Source organism: Adiantum capillus-veneris, chromosome 11, assembly GCF_014529385.1.
Source record: "Adiantum capillus-veneris isolate H3 chromosome 11, ASM1452938v2, whole genome shotgun sequence".
NCBI classification, from domain to species: domain Eukaryota; kingdom Viridiplantae; phylum Streptophyta; class Polypodiopsida; order Polypodiales; family Pteridaceae; genus Adiantum; species Adiantum capillus-veneris.
Window position 1 is genome coordinate 97,789,494 of NC_140941.1, and position 11,593 is coordinate 97,801,086.

The following is an 11,593-nucleotide window of genomic DNA, read 5'->3' on the forward strand; positions in this document are numbered from 1 at the left end:
TGAGAAACCATGACAATATGTAAAATGATATTGTAAATATAAGAAAACAAAAAAATTTCCCAAAAAAAAAGAGAGAGACAGAGAGAGAGTCGTGCCAAACATCATGCAGTGTGTGTGTGTGTGTGTGTGTGTGTGTGTGTGAGAGAGAGAGAGAGAGAGAGAGAGAGAGAGAGAGAGAGAGAGAGAGAGAGAGAGAGAGAGAGAGAGAGAGAGAGAGAGAGAGAGAGAGAGAGAGAGACTTCTGAGAGAGTCGTCACACATCATGCACAGAAAAAACCTTGTTTCTTGAGAGAATAGCAAGAGATTCTCCTTAATGTGTCATTTCTCACAATCGAGGAGACATACTAAAGTATATAGTTATATTGTACTTATATAATATATACTTGTATTTTTAGTTACACTATATGATTAAAATATATACTATGCATATTATACTTATACTATATTTATATTATATAGTATATAGTATATAGTGTACACATATATATTATGCATATTATAGTTATACTATACTTATACTATCAAATACTTATAGCTATATTATGTTTATAGTATATAGTATACGTATATATATTATGCATATTATAGTTATACGTTATATTATATTAATGTTATATAATTATATATTATATATGTTATGTTATGCACTTATACTATATAGTTATAATATTAATTATCCATATTATACTTATACTATATATATATTAAATCGTAAATAATATATTATATAAGTTATGTTATACAATGTTTATTATGCAATATATAATTTATATAATCTAACATAGTAATTATAGTTTAGTTGTAGTCAGTCGGACTTTGTCTGCTTGTAATGTGAATATCAGTAGGGTTTACACTTTGCAACTTTGGGAGCAAAAATTTTGTCTGCTCAAGCTCAAAACTATGCACACATGTATGGTGTTGCTTCCTTTCTCTCTCTTCTCTCTCTCTCTCTCTCTCTCTCTCTCTCTCTCTCTCTCTCTCTCTCTTGTCACTTATGGATTTAGCAGTGGTGCATGTTTTGTATGCTGCTAAATGACATCCCAATCAATACAAATTCTCATGGAAATTTGTTGCTTAAACTCCATAAATGGCAAAAAAAAGGGGGGGGGGGCTCTGTCTTCGCCTTTTTTTTTGCATTTTGATGGTATTGTCAACGGCATTACTCTATAATTTTAATGAATTAAGTTTTTTAAAATATTATCCACTTCATGTGTCTGTATAATTGCTCAATATGCTCCTTTAAAATGCAAAAAAAATGGGGGAGGCAGAGCTCCCCCATCATCGGTGCTCGTGCGGATGATGGGTGAGCTCTGCCTCCCCTTTTTTTTTTCATTTTGAAGGTATCGTCAATGACAGTTATGCAGTCATGCTCTGCACTTTTAAGCTTATTGTTGCGCATGATTTACATTGGTATATATTATATAGTATATAGTATACATAATATATAGAGGATATAATATATAGAGTATAAAGTGAATATAGTATGTATATAATATAGAGTGTATATTAAATAGTATATAATATAGACTATATAATATATAGTATACGGATATGTAATATATATATATATATATAATATAGAGTATATAGTATATGATATATATAGAGTATGTAATATATAGTATAATATGTATAATACATAGTATAGAATATATAAAATAGAATATACAATATATCGTATAATATAAACTACAGTACTATATACAACACACTACATATAGTATATATACTGTATATTACATATAGTATATAAACTACATACTACATATATTATATATATTGAATAGTACTACATATGGTATATAAACTACATACTAAAGATAGTAAATATATTGCATACTACATATAGTAATATATTCTACTTACTACATATTATAGTATACCACATACAGTGTTATATACTATAATCTACATTTTATAGTATGTTATGTAAGTAATATGTACTAAACTATGTATTATTGGTTTTATCTAAACTAAGAACTATATAATATGTGTTTTGTACGTAGATAATGGCACCTAAGAGGGATAGCAAGAAAGAAAACCTTCAGTCTGACTAGTGGGAATGAAGCTTAGGTCCAACTGTATTCCAAAGGGAACTATCAACCAGGAGGCATCATCAGGAATCCGACATTTGGACACCCCAACCAATAAAAAGAACCCGATTCTCAAAAAGTGTGTTTTTATTGATGATGAGGCTCAAGTTGATGGAGACTTTAACAATGTCAAAGATGATGTAGAGATCATAGGAGGGTAAATTATTAGTGTATGTTATAAATTTATGTTGGTGTGTAGTTTGTATTATAAATTCTACAATGGTAGATGGTTAAATGTGATGGACAATTTTTTTTTGGTTGAGAAAGTTGGGTAATAAATAACCATACTAAAAATCCTTATATTCCATTGGGAGATTAAGAAAGGGTGGACCATTCTCCATAAAATCATACCATTGATAAATGTTAGTGAGCATATTGAGTATTGTTTATTTTTATGTTGGAGACAAGGTCCTTAAATCTCATGTGAGAGCCCTATATAGGGTGTATGGTCTCTCCGTACAAAGGAGACTCTGGCAATTTTTTTGTAAATCATATACCTGTGACTATCTAATCCTAATTCATATGTTTTTGGATTGTACATGCTTGTCATTTATTTTCTCTATGCAGATACCAATGTGCACATTGAAGATCCTCATGACAATGAAGAAGATAGTGATCAAGAAGGGGATGAGGAGAATAAGCATTCCAAACACCCAGGCAATCAAATTTCACTTGGCTTGATGAAAGATGTTCTAAGTCAGATTTATCCCAAGAAGAGGATAATGCCTCCTCCTGTTCCACTTTGTTGACTCATGGTGCATAAGGTTGTTAGGTTTGCTAGAGATGATGTAGAATGGCTCATTTTCTCATTCAATTATGTCGAGTATTTAGAAACTATGGGGCATTTTCTTGTGTCGGTTGGAGATTCTAGAGGAGATACCATTCTTGTGACCACAAGGATTTGGAGGAATGGGGGCTAGTTTGGTGTGAAAGAAATGTTGAGTTTGAGAGAGCAGTTGGTAAAGAGTGGAAAGAGCTCAAAGGAAAAAAGTTTTTGGTGTGGGATGGCAACCATAGGCTAAAAACTCGGTGGAAGAGAATCAAAGACAGTGAGATCTTACACCTTTTTCACTCTTTTATTGTAAATGTTTGTTTTTACAAATGATGATTATGTTTTTCTTGCGATAGAGTACTCGGACAATGCTCAATACCATGTTAGTGTTCGTTACCAATTCCTTGAGTTGTTCATAGAAAAATAAGCGGAGTTGCTTCTTACACTTGACACTTCCAATACATAAGTTTGTTAATCGCATACTAACTCTCATGTTTTTACAAACGACGATTGTATTCAACTCTTTGTTTTTTGTTTTTTTACAGCATTTCTAGGGCACATGTCATGCCAAATATCACTCATGAATTCTATATGTTTCAAAGATTTGGCATGGCAAATAAAGAGTCAATCCTTCAAAAATTGACACCCGATATGAGAGAATGGGCTAGGGTGGAGATGATTGTGGAGGAAAGGTATTACCATGGTGCTGCACCAACACTCCATGTGGATTGATATTTCAACTTGTGTGGAAGGCGATACATACACTACAAGACAAGGCCACAAAGGTAGAAGAGGAACGATTGAAAGATAGGGGATACAAGTACCCTATCAATCTCCAATCCTCTTAATGGAGGTGAAGTTGTTATTTAGAATTAAATGGGGTGAACCTGACATGCTAAAGATCACTAGAGATAAGCTCTATTGTTTGACAAGCTCAAAAATCACTCCAGAGAGGTAATGAAGCTATTAGTTTGTAATTTGATAATTATATTTGTGCTATTTTATTTTTCTATATGATTAATTGATATGTTGTTCTTATTTATTATATAAAGAAGATAATTTTGCACCTCATGAGTCTCACTAAGTCTAAGGATCCACAATATCTTCATTTTGGTGACTACAAGTTTTTTACAAGTTACATAAAAAAGGAAACTTATTGGGCTCACTTGCATGGGGAGGCTACACTTATGATTGAAAGGCTACAAGTAGAAGTTCCACAACTTGAAAATTCTTTGACCTATTCTACAAAATGAGCATGAAGAATCATATTTTGCAGGTAGACATTTGACTATTGTTTTTAATAGAATATAGACATGTTTTAATTTGCACAAGATCAACTAGAGTGCGTTCATTGATTGTTGCAATGTATGTAGGCTTTTATTTACCTAATGTATGTGGTGAAGTCTTCTGACTCTAGTGAGAAGATAGGACCAATCCCATTGGGTAAGTAACTTTTCTTTTGGACTAGTACATATAGCTAACTATGGTTGTATGCTTACATGTCATCATTCACTTTTGTAGAAGGCATGAGTGTTCCCAAGTGGAACACATTTTCCATGGGTCTAGTGACAGGGTGCATGGATGTTTTCGTGAGTTTTTGACCGATAAGGGGTTTTTAGTCACCATGTGCATGGCAGAGCATATTGGAGATTTTATTGCAAATGCAACTAGGGTAGGACTTGTGCTCTTATGTACATGGATCCTCATGTGTAATAAGAAGGCATATCGGCATCCACTCACTAGAGAGGCGGTGAGGTAACAAACTTAGTTTCATAATTTAATTTCCTAACTAAAAACATTGTAGCTAAGACATTCATTCTTTGAGTTATTTATTTATGTAAGTACTTGATCTTACCATGTGTCACTTGGTATCGTGTTGGCCATCCTGTGCCACCCTATGATAGAGAGGCAGGGCAAAGAATTACCAAGAGATTGTTTCCAACAGATTGTAGCTACATGATAGATGATTAGTCTTCCCCATGGAGATTGATAGTGTTATTCTTAGAGGCGGGGCAGAGCGGTCTTCTTTGTTCTTTCGGTAAGACTAGTCTAAAGTATGATACTAGTGAATGTTATAGTATATGTGTGTTTGCATTAGGTTTCTAATTTACTTTTAAAAAAAAAGTGGAAATTGTCACAGCTATGGAGCGGACGACCATTGGAATGACTGTATTGAACTGGATAAGAATGTGAGACCTATAGAGGCATATTGTGGAGCGTGCGGACACAAGGGTGAACACCTTCTTGAGGATTGCCCTAGGAATCCGGCAAACAAAGGGAAAGTTACCTTAAACAGATTTCAAGCGGTGCTGAGTAGTTCATTAGAATTCGAAGGGGAATTGATAATTCCTATTTAAAAGATGACTAGAGCACAAGCCAAGCAAAACAAACAGAATGTAAGAGGATCTGATAAATCTAGCAATTCCTCCAAAAACTCTAGGAAAGAAAGCCACAAAAAATCCAAACTCAAGAGACAAAAACAACAAAAGGAGATTGAAGGGAAGATATGGAAGGAGACAGAAGAAAAAATGGAGACTCTTTTCAATAGATTTTAAGTAACGTGAACCAAAATTGGTTGGATCCATTTTGGCTGAAAAATTTTATGAACCAATCAATACAGCTTTGCAAGCTGGGTTAAAAGCTGAGGAAAAGTTGGAAAACAAATGGAAAAACTATCCAGCTCCTAAAACGGAGGCGGCTAAATTAGAAGCTTACAAAAACCTGGTGCAAATCACGCAAACCCTGATGGAAAAACAAAATCCTTAGCAAGAAGTTGTAGAAGAACCGGCAAAAGTTGAGACCAAAACCCTAAGGGAAAAAGCTCAAGAAAAGGAAGGGTAAAAAGAATGGAAAAACAATGAAACACAACCATCTAAACTAGAAGCTCCTGATAGTGAAGAAGGATGGATGGGGTGTCAATAGTTGAGGACGATTAGCCAAACTATCTATGGAAACGAGTTAGGGAAGCAAAAGATGGGAACTTAATTGCTCAATACATGCAGCAATGGAGAACTCCAAGAACCATCTCAAATCTATGCAGAAAAGAAACAACCAACCATGGAAGAAAAAGGTAAAGCTTAGGCAAATACTGAAGTAGATCAACCTCATAAGTCAATTTTACCTTCAATTGGTCTCCATCAAACTTTCAACATAGCCTCTACATCAAAGACCAAACCATCAATAATGCAATGGAAACCTAGACAAAAATTTTATCAACCAAAGTTTCCATCACAACAAAGCCTTTAAAAAAGCCTGAGAAGAATCAACCAAGTGTTAGTATCCAAAGAGCACATCCAAGTCAAAGATCCAATTTGGATACACCAAACAGAAACTCAACCTTAACAACCAAAGGTAATAGGGTGGGTAGCATAAAATGATTTGACCACTACTCAAGGCTACCTTCAAGGAAATACTAGTGTTTGGGCCAAAAAGCGTAAGGTGATAGCCTGAACCTACTCACCTCCAAAGAAAGTTCTAAAAAGAGAAAGCCAAGCTATCAATGGAAGAGAAACACCTCAATCAAGAGAGAAAACAATTACAAAGGCAAAAGAAAACCCTCCAAAAAGTAAGCAATGCAACAAGTATGGGTACCGAAGTCAACAGTCTTCTACAAAGCTACCCAACAAACACCTATGGAGCAGTAAATGATTCTAGTAAAGCTACTAAAAAAAGAACAGAGGAACCGAGGGAGATTTTGGATGGAGCTTTTTACAGAGAATATACCATTTGGCAAAAGTATTGAAAAAGCCGTCTCCATCAAGTTTGTGTTGATTCTCTAGTCTTTTGCAAAAAGCTCCCTCCGCCAAATGAATGATAGCCACTCATTACCTTATCCATGTAACTACTATTTGCCAATTTCTATTCTCTCTCTCTCTCTCTCTCTCTCTCTCTCTCTCTCTCTCTCTCTCACACACACACACACACACACACACACACACACACACATATCCACACATCAAGTACATATATCTCTCTCACATTACAAAAAAAGGGTCACAAGAACAAAAAAAATCCACTTAATTCTATTCAAAATCATGTGAAAAGAGATCATTCATAATGGTTTATAGAAAAGATCATTGTCCACACAATGCGAGCTGCAAACTAAAATAGCTACTCTAAGTCATGGGCAGGTGGATCTAAATCCATAATGTTTGGAAGCAGATTTAACAAAAATGTTGCCTTCAGGAGGGCACGATCCACCTCATCTGCATGCCTCTAGTTGCACTCTTGCATCTCTTTAAGTCAACTGGATTGCATTTCCAAAACGGTGTGTAGTTTGGTGGAAAACTCTTTGTTGCTCTTGAATATTGTCATCATATGGCCCATTTGGCTCCCCAAAGACAATACCCCATAGTATCCTCCGTACTGGATGATGATGTCGTTCTTGTTTGTATACTATGCGAGCAATTGCCAAACAAACCAATGCCCACATTCCATACCCCCTGCACAACAAACAAAGATTAAATCAAATAGAAAAACTTTATATGTAGATATAATGTGCCAAAGTGTCCCTTGCATAGGTGTACCATCCTCCTCTTTTGTCTAATCATCCTCCTCTAGCGAATCAAACCAGGTGCGCCGATAGTATGAAATCTCAACATACGTCTTTTTGCCCACACTTTTAGGCTTGGTCAAACTTGGTTTAAGCTTTAAGGATTGCTTAAATTGCCCAAGAAAGAGGGCCTCCTATACCCCATTCACTTCCTAATGGTGTGAAAGTGCAAGAATAAGTTTCAAGGCCTTTGATGTCCAAGTGTGCTCTTTCTTCATTGCGGACACCAACATTGTGCGCACAATCCTACATTCTTTCTTGTGGATTGGTGTCTTATAGACAACTACATTTATGTAATCTTCATGCCATCCAACAACAACAGCGATATCACAAACCATGACATAATTATCTGATTGGAAGACAACACAAACACGCCTTTGTCATCGGTTATTGCAAGCATGAGTCGAGCAAGTTGTCCAAATTGGGATACTTCCATTTTGTTCCAATCTAGCAAACTAGAATCAGATAGCACATACATAGGAGTATTGGATGGCAAAAAAGAAAAAGCGTTCACTACGGACTCAACGATCGACCCATCACGGAACAGACGAAGGAATTCCTCCACAGTGGCTTCACAATGCTCAACAAAGCATTCTTGAAGTCATCCTTTGTTATTTGAGATAAAATGCACAATCTAAATATGGTCACCATCACTATCTACAAAAATCCTCAAAAAGATCAATCAAGATCTTGATCCACAAGAAAATTTCCATTCAACAAGGCCACTTACCGGTTGATAGGTATGTAGCAATATTTCTCTTTCTAGACTCCTTGTGATCAATTACTTCCTTTGCAAACATTCCACTCCTTTTCCTTGAACACCACAAAGATATTACTAAAGAAGTGAATCATGCTTATTAAACCTATGATTGGCAACAAAACTCACATTTTTTCCTGATACGAGCCGTTGCTTGCGAGATTGAAGGTTCCCCAAAATGCGCCATCTGCACAATAATATCGAAATGGTTATCAAAAATTAAATTTCATGAAGATACAAAAAAAAGTTCCCGATTGCAAGAAAAAACTTTCTTGAGATGTTGTAGAAAACCCCTCTGCTTGAGGCATTTGCACACTAAACTTTGCCACTATGGACATTTGTGTCCCTCCATGGGCTCTTTCTTCCCTATCCTTTACAACATCGTTGTGTGCCTTTTCCTCATTGGGAGGGAAGCACCCTCATCATACTCCAAGAACCATGGCAAATCCTGGTAAAGTTTGCTCTTGAAGCTACATGCTATCTACATTGGGTTGAAAATACGCTGTGCTTTCTCAATTTCAAGCATTTTCTGCAAGCTTTTGACACTTCTAATGTTGAAGTTGTGCTTCTACAACCATCTAACACAAGCAATAGCATTGTAAGTAGCAAAATTAACTTGTTTATTCCTAATGTAAATATATAGTGTGCATCATTGCAAAGACATCTTTTCACTTCATCCGCCAATGCCTTGGACACCTCAAATTGTGATCTTTTTTTCATAAGACCTAGCTCATAAGCAAAGGTCTTGACCCTACGTAGCTATTTAGCATCCTTGAGGAACGAGTCAAGGAATCGATTTCAAATGTATACTCCGGATAGTGTTGTAGACATTCTCAAATTCCTTGAAAATCGATGACCAACAAAACCTTGATCCGCATCCACTCTCAAAAGACAAGAGATTCTCCTGTATCAATTAAACATCATATATTTCAAATATTTCACATCTGCTAGATCCCTAGAAGCCATCGCATGGAGAATGCAGGTTTTCTTGATACCAGGAAGGCACAAGCTAGCCCGTATAATCTTTCCTCCGTCATTCACTTTGAATGGTTGGTCCACTTGATTATGCGCAATGTCCTACATGAACATCCACAAGGATCAATTTTGAATTGTACTCCAAGCATATTTTCTTATATCAGTAGAGATCTCAAAAAAGCCAACCTCCGCCAATCATCTCCCAAGGCCGGATCAACAATGGCCAATGCATGTTTTGTCATTTTTCTGGATGAGTCATCGATCTCAAAGAACAGTTTTTTGTATTGGGCTATATTCTTTTTCAAGACAAGGGTATACTTTTCACACATGGTGTTAATGATAATTCTTTTCTTTGACAACAAAAATTTATGTTAATTACAAATTGAACACTTTGATGCCACTTATAGGATGAATAAGTTGTGACATAAGAGAGACGGGCACATGGTACCATGATTTCTTTCCAACCCTTTTTTCAATGTCTGCATGCATCCAGCTATAGACTACACATGGAACAATTTACAATCAAGAGAAGCCAATTCAAATCCTTTATCAAGATGGATCCAAAAAATATTAGATCGCTTATTGGCCACACAATAAGACTATTTTTGCCTTCTTCAGGGTATTCATTTCTTTGTTCATCGAAGGAACAAGAGGGAGAGGAGCATCCTTGCCATCGTATACTTCTAATGTTGCAACAAAGAAGAATCCAGATGGAAATCTACTCCAATGAATCTTAGCCAAGTTCAATGTCTTGTCTATTTTACCTACACCAATTGCCTCTCTAAATAAACTCCACATAAGTGCCATCGTTACATTGCTTGTCCATCTTTAGTCCGAACAAAAAGTGAATCACAAATGCTCTGATCTACAAAAAGAAACTCTAATTTTTATATCTCTCTCTCTCTAGTCATCTCCCTTGTTCTCTCTCCCTTCCTCACCAACCCTCTCTCTCTCTCTCTATCTCTATCTCTCTCTCTCTCTCTATACATCTCTCTCTAACAGGGATCTCTTTTACTTAATGATCTTACAAACGGAATCTCTTCTTCCAAAGCTGCCACCATTATTTTTACTTTCACCCCTCTCAAAATTGTTGTAATTTTTTGGCATTAATATTATTTATAAAAGATCTTCGCTGAGGGTGTTCAAAAATTATGAGTCTCCATTGTATCTATTTTAATTTTTAGAAGGTTAGAAAGTCAGTTAGGAAAAACTTTACCACCTACTCTCTCTCTGGTGGCCAGGGTTGGATGTTAACTTCTTCTAAAAGGCTAGAGTTAATAAACCAACCTCTGGCCTGTAAAACAAAGGGCCTTTAAAGGAACCCCAACGCCCTCTCCTCTATTTTATTGATTATTTTTTTCTTACTCAAATAAGGAAGTACTTACTCGTGCCACCTCTCTTTACTCCAACACCCAAGTGGTTCGGACCTAACTCTAGTGTAAAAAGGCTACGAAAGCTTTACTCGAGCCTTATCGCCCATCTTGCAGGGGCTCCTTCTCTGCATCTCGGATCCCACCTTCCACCACACTCTAGTGAAAGTGAACCGAAAAGCCATGGGGGAAGATGACCTATTGGTCATCATAGCCTAGATATGGGTGCGTGGTTCAAGTTATACACTTTGGCGAGGGCGGACCCTTCTGCGGCCATCAACCAGCTCAAAAACATTCAAAGAAACCTCTCCGCCATCGCTGAGAATGACTCCAAGGAGGAGAAGGAGTGGCTTGATTCAAGCCGCAGTCTTATGTGCAGGTTTATGGAAGAGCATGGGCACAAGTTTAAAAATGACCCCTTGGCTAGGCAACATAAGAAACATCTTCTCAATGGTTTTACAGAGGTCCTCGATTCTACAACTGTGGCCACGAAAATTCTACTGCTACCGATGGATCTGGATGAAGAGGAGCAGTCCATTGCTGATAAGCCTTTTGCTGTGTCAACTGCTACAAGAAACCTCTACACCAAGCCATTTGAAACCTACACAGACCCTTTCATCCCCAATCGCCTACTTGAGGGGTACTTGGCGAAAGCGCAACAGAGGGCGTGGATATTTGGAAACTTCATTCTACTAGCCCCCTTCTCGGAAGGCTTGCTTCTCACCCTCCTAAACAAGGTGGACAAGGGTGCTGTCAAGCTTGGTCTGCAACAAATAGAAGACACAAACACCTCAAACATCATAGAGAATATGATCGTGGCCACCCCCTTCTCTATGTCATTCGTCAAAAGCCGAAGATGCAGCGCTTCTTTTAGGTGTGTTGTGGGTGTGAAAGGCATAATCTCCACATCACGGAGGAACACCAACTATACAACACAGGTATGGAATGTTCACAGGCCTTTCATTAAGTACGGATGTGAGCTAGCAGGCCAATCTGAGCAATGTAGGGACAACAATGTGCTATGATTTGACCACGCACTTTGGCTCATTGTACATAACTTACCCACCTTCTTCC

At 36.9% G+C, this 11,593-nt stretch overlaps 1 pseudogene; it reads left to right on the plus strand.

Annotated features, from left to right (window-relative positions):
• Positions 1 to 4,844: 4,844 nt before the first annotated feature.
• Positions 4,845 to 11,215, plus strand: LOC147447709 (uncharacterized; annotated as a pseudogene).
• Positions 11,216 to 11,593: the final 378 nt, after the last annotated feature.